Here is a 6,197-nt window from a genome sequence, read left to right on the forward strand (position 1 = left end):
CTTTGGATCAAGGTTACCCCTTTCTTCGAAGAAGAAAGATGTTATTTGGGTAATTGTTGATCGATTAACAAAGCCTGTACACTTTATTCTGGTATATATGGGTTTTTCCTTGGATAGATTGGCTGAATTATATAGTTCTAAGATTGTCAGATTGTATGGTGCACAGATTTCCATTATTTCTGATAGAGATTCTCAGTTTACATCCCGATTCTGGAATAAGTTGCAAGAGGCATTGGGTACTCAATTACATTTCAGTACTGCATTCCATCCTCAAACTGATGGACAATCTAAACGTGTTATATAGATTTTAGAAGATATGCTTCGGTGTTGTGTGCTAGAATTAAAAGGTAACTGGGAAAAATATTTGCCTTTAGTTGAATTTGCTTACAATAATAGTTCTCAGTCCAGTATTAAAATGGCACCATATGAGGCTCTGTATGGTCTCAAATATAGAACTCCATTTTATTGGACAGAGCTCAGTGAGAAAAAGATACACGGAATTGACATAGTCCGTGAAACTGAAGAGAAGGTGAAAATAATTTGAGATAGTTTAAAAGTAGCCTTTGATCATTAAAATTCTTATAACGATCTTAAACAAAAAGAAATAGAATTGCAGGTCAGTGATAAAGTATTCTTGAAACTATCACCCTAAAAGAAAGTTCTTTGGTTTGGCCGTAAAGGAAAAGTGAGTCCATGATCATTGGGCCATATGAGACTGTTGAAAGAATCGGACCTGTTGCATATCAGTTAGCATTACCACCAGACCTTGATCGAATTCATAATGTCTTTCATGTGTCTATGTTGCCACAGTATCGTTCGGATCCTTCACATGTTATTTTTCCGATAGAAGTTGAGATTCAACCTAATATGACTTATAGTGAGGAACCGATCAACACAGGAAACAAAATAGTTAAGAAATAAAAATGTAGCATTGGTAAAAGTTCTCTGGCAATGACATGGTATTGAAGAAGCTACTTGAGAACTGGAGGATACTATTAGAAAACAATATCCAAGTCTCTTTATTGGTAAGATTTTCGAGGACGAAAATTCTTAAGGGGGGAGAGTTGTAACAACTCATTTTCAGTGAAATTGGAATAGTGGTTCTGGACCGCAAATCCGAGCTAGAAAGAAAATTTATTTTAATATTATTGCATGGTCTGTATTATGATAGAAATGTTATATGAAAATTCTTATAACAAAATTTTATTACGTGCTTAATTATGGAAAGGACCAAATTGCATAAATACAAAAGTTGAATTCTAGTAGCTAGAAGGATCAAATAGCTATGGAATTCAAAATAAGAGGTCCTTATATGGTAATTAGACCATTAAAGAAAATTTAGTAGATATTTGTGGTGATTCATCCATGGAAAAATTAGAAAAGACTAAGGACTAAATTGGAAATCAAAATAATTAAAAGATGATAATAGAAAATATCATCTTATTTTTCATCATCTTCCTCAAAATTTGCATGGAAACCCTAGGAGAGAGATAGGAAACTAATCAAGCTTAATTAGGTAACTTTTCTAGTCCCTTTTTTTAGTAATTTTTATATTTTTGAGATCGGAATAGTTTAATTTGTTTATTTTGGGGATTAATTTGAAAAGTTATCAAAGTATGAAAATTTTTCCATGGATGAATATGCTGAAATTTTGAAATTTATGGTAGAAAATGAAAGGTTGTTGATGGATAAACAACTTTTACAAAGAGAATTTTCATGAAATTGTGATTTAGGGACTAAATTGAAAAATTGTAAAACCTATGGAAAAATTCTGATTTTTAAGAAATTCATGGGCTATTATTAAGACATGTATAAATCGGTTAGGCTTGGAATAAGGATTAAATTGCATGAAATTCTTTCTCCTACCTTAGGTACAAAATTGGAATTTATGAAAAGTTTAGGGGCAAAATGGTAATTTTGCCTAGGGTGTAAATTTAATCCAATTGAATATCAAATGTGATAAATTTATGATTAAATTCATTTATATAGATCCAAACAAATCAAATTTAAAGCTAGATCGAGGAAAAGAAAAAGTTTCGAATTAGTAAATCTTAATACACAAACAAGTGTCGAGGTAAGTTCGTGTAACTGAATTGTGTTTATTTATATGCTTGAATTGAATATGGTATGTGATTGTATGAATTATATAAATGTTAAAAATAAATGATATAATCATATGTTCAAACATATCCGAAAAATATTAAGTTTCGTTTGAATAATGAAATTTGATGGATATATGATTTTTCCGTATTGAATGTGGTCCTGCCTATGTTGCGGACAGAATGTAGCTTGGACGAGCAATCCTATTGTAGCTCTTTCGAGAATCCTGTTATACAGTTCCTACAAGCATCTTGATCGGTAGTGATTATGCATGTGTTGCACACTATCGCAACTCTGTGTGAGCGTCCTGTTACATGATTCGATCGGTTGTGATTCAGCATATAATGCCGACACAAACGCCACTCTGTATAAGCGTCCTAATATAAGCTCTTATGGGCTTCCTAACATGGCTCACTTGAACAGCCTATTACCTTATCAGGTGTTCTCTGATATTAACTCTTTAAAGTTATCTGTTAAGCTCTATGAGCTCCCTAAATAAAACTTTTATTAGTTTCCTGTTTAGCCCAGATAAATATCCTATTACATGGCTCATCTGAGCATCCTGATATGTGGCTCGAGAGTGTGCTCTTTGCTTAAGTGCCATAATAGGTACCCTTGACTATGAGTTGATTGTTTACAGCTTTGTATACCTTGAGTGTACTACCTGAATATCCATCGATATTTCAATAACTCAACGGAAGAAATTCCTGACATGAGAAATTGTGAGACTAAGAGAACTATATCTTGAATGCTTCTAAAATACCTGAAGGTTTATAGCAAGATGAGCTTATCCATACTTACTTGATTTACATGGGAATTATGTGACTAACTTGCTTATTTGAGGGTGTATGATTAGGCAAATTTTCTAATTTGTTAAAAAGCATGATATTGTTATGCTTATTTAAATGAATATGATTGTTAAGTTTACTTCCCGTTATACGAACTTACTAAGCATTAAATGCTTACTAGGTTTTATTTTCTTTATTTTATAGTGCTCAGAAGCTCGCAAAGGTTGGAGATTGGTCGGAGTATCTTCACACTATCCACCAACTTATTTTGGTAAAAATAGTAAACTTATTTAGGTATAATGGCATGTATAGGTTAACTTGGCCAATTGATGGCTTGTAAATAGATGTTTGTAATCTAGGCATTGGATGGCTAGTAATGGTTTGATTTGGTATATTATTATAAGGTTATATCATGTTAATATATATGTATATGGTATGGTTTAGTTGAATTAAAGTAAAATATATGTACCTTTACAAAAAGGGGTAAGTTTTATTATATGAAAATAGGTGATGTTATATCCTATTTGTTAATGATGTTTGATTGGTTTAATGCTTGGAATTTGGTTGTTAAATATGTGCAAGTGTTGTTGTTGGTTAATGGCAAAATTTGGGTGAGAAATAAAGCTAGGAAATGGCTTTATTTTGTCCACACGAGGGCGTGTGTCTTGACATGTGTGATGCACGGCTTGGCACATGGGCATGTGGTTTGGTTGTGTGTCTCCTACATCTTAAAATTGAGAAATAGAATGCTAAGATTTGGACATGGGCAGAGATACGGGCATGCATCTCAGCCGTGTGTGACACTTGCCCTAGAACACGAGCGTTTGTCTTGGCCGTGTGAATCCTGCACTTAATTTTCGAAAATTAAATTCATCACACGGCCTAGCACACTGGCATGTGCCTGGCCGCGTGACACAAGTCAGAGAGTTACACGGGTAAAGACACGAGCTGGAACACAGCTATATGCCTCATATCGATTGCCCGCACTGCCTGAGAGATGGGCATGTCATCTGGCCATGTGAGCCACATGGCCTACTCATATAGGTATATGACCCCTGTATATAAGAAATTTTTTTATATTTTGCGAAAAATTTTCTAAGCCCCCGATTTAGTCCCGACTTGATTCTAATGTTTAAATTGGGCCTCGAGGGTCCATTCAAGGGACAATATGACCAGTTTTAGATATGAAAAGTAAATGACATGAATTATATGAAATTACTCTGTAAAATTTGGTAATGCTCTGTAACCCTGTTCTAGCGACGGATATTGGTTAGGGGTGTTACATAGTTTGTGGAAGACAGTTATGATAGCTTAAGGAAGCCTTCAAGATTAGTCACCGCACTTATCAAAGATTTTCTTCCTCCTTTTTGCTCTTTCTTAATTATTCAATATGTTTGCAAATTGCTTTGTTGTTTTTTCAACAAAAATGATAGTTTAATTCTGTTTAGACTAGGATGATTGCATCAATTCAATAAAGTTTATTTAAATCATGTTATGATATTCTGTGCCTCAGTTGATCATGTTTTCAATCAAAATCATGCATGTATTTCATTCATTAAAATGTGATTAAATGTATTAAAATTAGTTGCATAATTCGACTTAAATGGCGGCTAATAGACACAGTAATTGAAAAGTGCATGCTTAATTTATATCTGACCTAGAATAAATTAAGGTTCGTAATAACTTGACCCAGCTCTATTACCTTGCATAGCTTTTAGGTTTATGTGATTAAATTGTTTAAAACCAACCCAGTTCCTATTACTTCACATGAATTCTAAGAAACCCTTAGTTAAATATTATCAGTAATATACATGTTTTTCTAAGTAAAAGATTCCGAAAGGACTTAATATTGGTTTCAAGATTATGAAAGATTGAGTTGCCATTGAATATTTTTCTGGAACATTCTTAACATGATGAGAACAAAATAAGTTAATTGATGTAATTATCCCAGTCTATTCATGTTATTGTTGTTGAAATCTTGTGCCTTTGTTGTTAAGTCCATCTTATCCCTTTTATTCATTCATCATATTTAGATTAATTTGCGTCAAGGATCATTTTGCATTTAGTTATTTATTTTTACATCACACCACTAAAAATATATTGTGTTTTTCTCACCAAATTGTTAAGTTTAATTTTACATTTAATTGATTAACATACGCAGTCCCTGTGGAGACGATAACTCCTTTACTTACTTACACTTGCACAAACCATGTGTTACAAGTTTTTGGCACCGTTGCTGGGGATTGTTGCCTTAATCATTTTTTTGAAATTATTATTTTCAATTTGGTTTTTATTTTATTTTTATTTTATTTCTAAATTTAAAAAATAATTTTTTATTCTTTATTTTTATGATTTATTTTTCAGGTGTTTTTGAACATAGATCAAATTATCGATTTATTACTTGTAGACCCTGAAATCATGCAGACATTTGGACAAAGAAGATGAGAAAAGATAGCACAAAGACAAGCCCAAATGGACCTTGGAAATCAAAATGATGTTCACGGGAATGGAGTTGTTAATGTTTGTAATCCAATCCTTATTGCTGATGATAGGGATCGAGCTATAAGGTAGTATGTTGTACCCCTTTTTATTGAGTTAAATCTGGGAATTAGGAGACCAGAGATCAAGGCACCCCAATTTGAATTGAAGCCAATGATGTTTCAAATGCTTCAAACCATGGCTAGTTTAATGGAATGCCCACAAAAGATCCATACCTTCACCTTCGACTACTCATGGAGGTGAGAGATTCCTTTAAGATAGCCAGTGTAACTGAAGATGCATTGAGGTTGAAGTTATTTTGATACTCGTTGCGAGATCGAGCATGAGCATGGCTTAATTCATTGCCACCATATTCAATTTCCATTTGGCAAGAATTATCTAAACGCTTTCTTGAAATGTATTTTCCACCTAAAAAAAATGCTAAGTTGTAGAATGAGATCACCACTTTTCAACAATTGGATGACGAGTCCCTATATGAGGCATGGGATAGATTCAAGGAGTTACTTCATAAATGCTTTCACCACGAGATCCACATTACATCCAGTTGGAGACATTTTATAATAGTATCAATGCACACACAACATTGGTGGTAGATGCTTCTATGAATGGTGCTCTCTTGTCGAAGTCTTATAATGTGGCTTACGAGATCATCAAGAAGATAGCCAGTAATATTTAATAGTGGCCGACAAATCAAACAATTTCAAAAAGACGAGTAGTTGGAGTACATGAAGTAGACACCATTAATTCACTCTCAACTCAAGTGTCTTCTATCTCTTCAATGTTGAAATAGTTACTTCTAATGGCTTTAAC

At 33.3% G+C, this 6,197-nt stretch overlaps 1 non-coding gene across 1 annotated transcript; it reads right to left on the reverse strand.

Annotated features, from left to right (window-relative positions):
• Window positions 1–5,809: 5,809 nt before the first annotated feature.
• Window positions 5,810–5,916, reverse strand: LOC128286003 (small nucleolar RNA R71). The gene has a single exon (XR_008276550.1). It is a non-coding gene; the product is annotated as a small nucleolar RNA R71 (small nucleolar RNA).
• Window positions 5,917–6,197: the final 281 nt, after the last annotated feature.

This window comes from Gossypium arboreum, chromosome 12 (assembly GCF_025698485.1).
Source record: "Gossypium arboreum isolate Shixiya-1 chromosome 12, ASM2569848v2, whole genome shotgun sequence".
NCBI lineage: Eukaryota > Viridiplantae > Streptophyta > Magnoliopsida > Malvales > Malvaceae > Gossypium > Gossypium arboreum.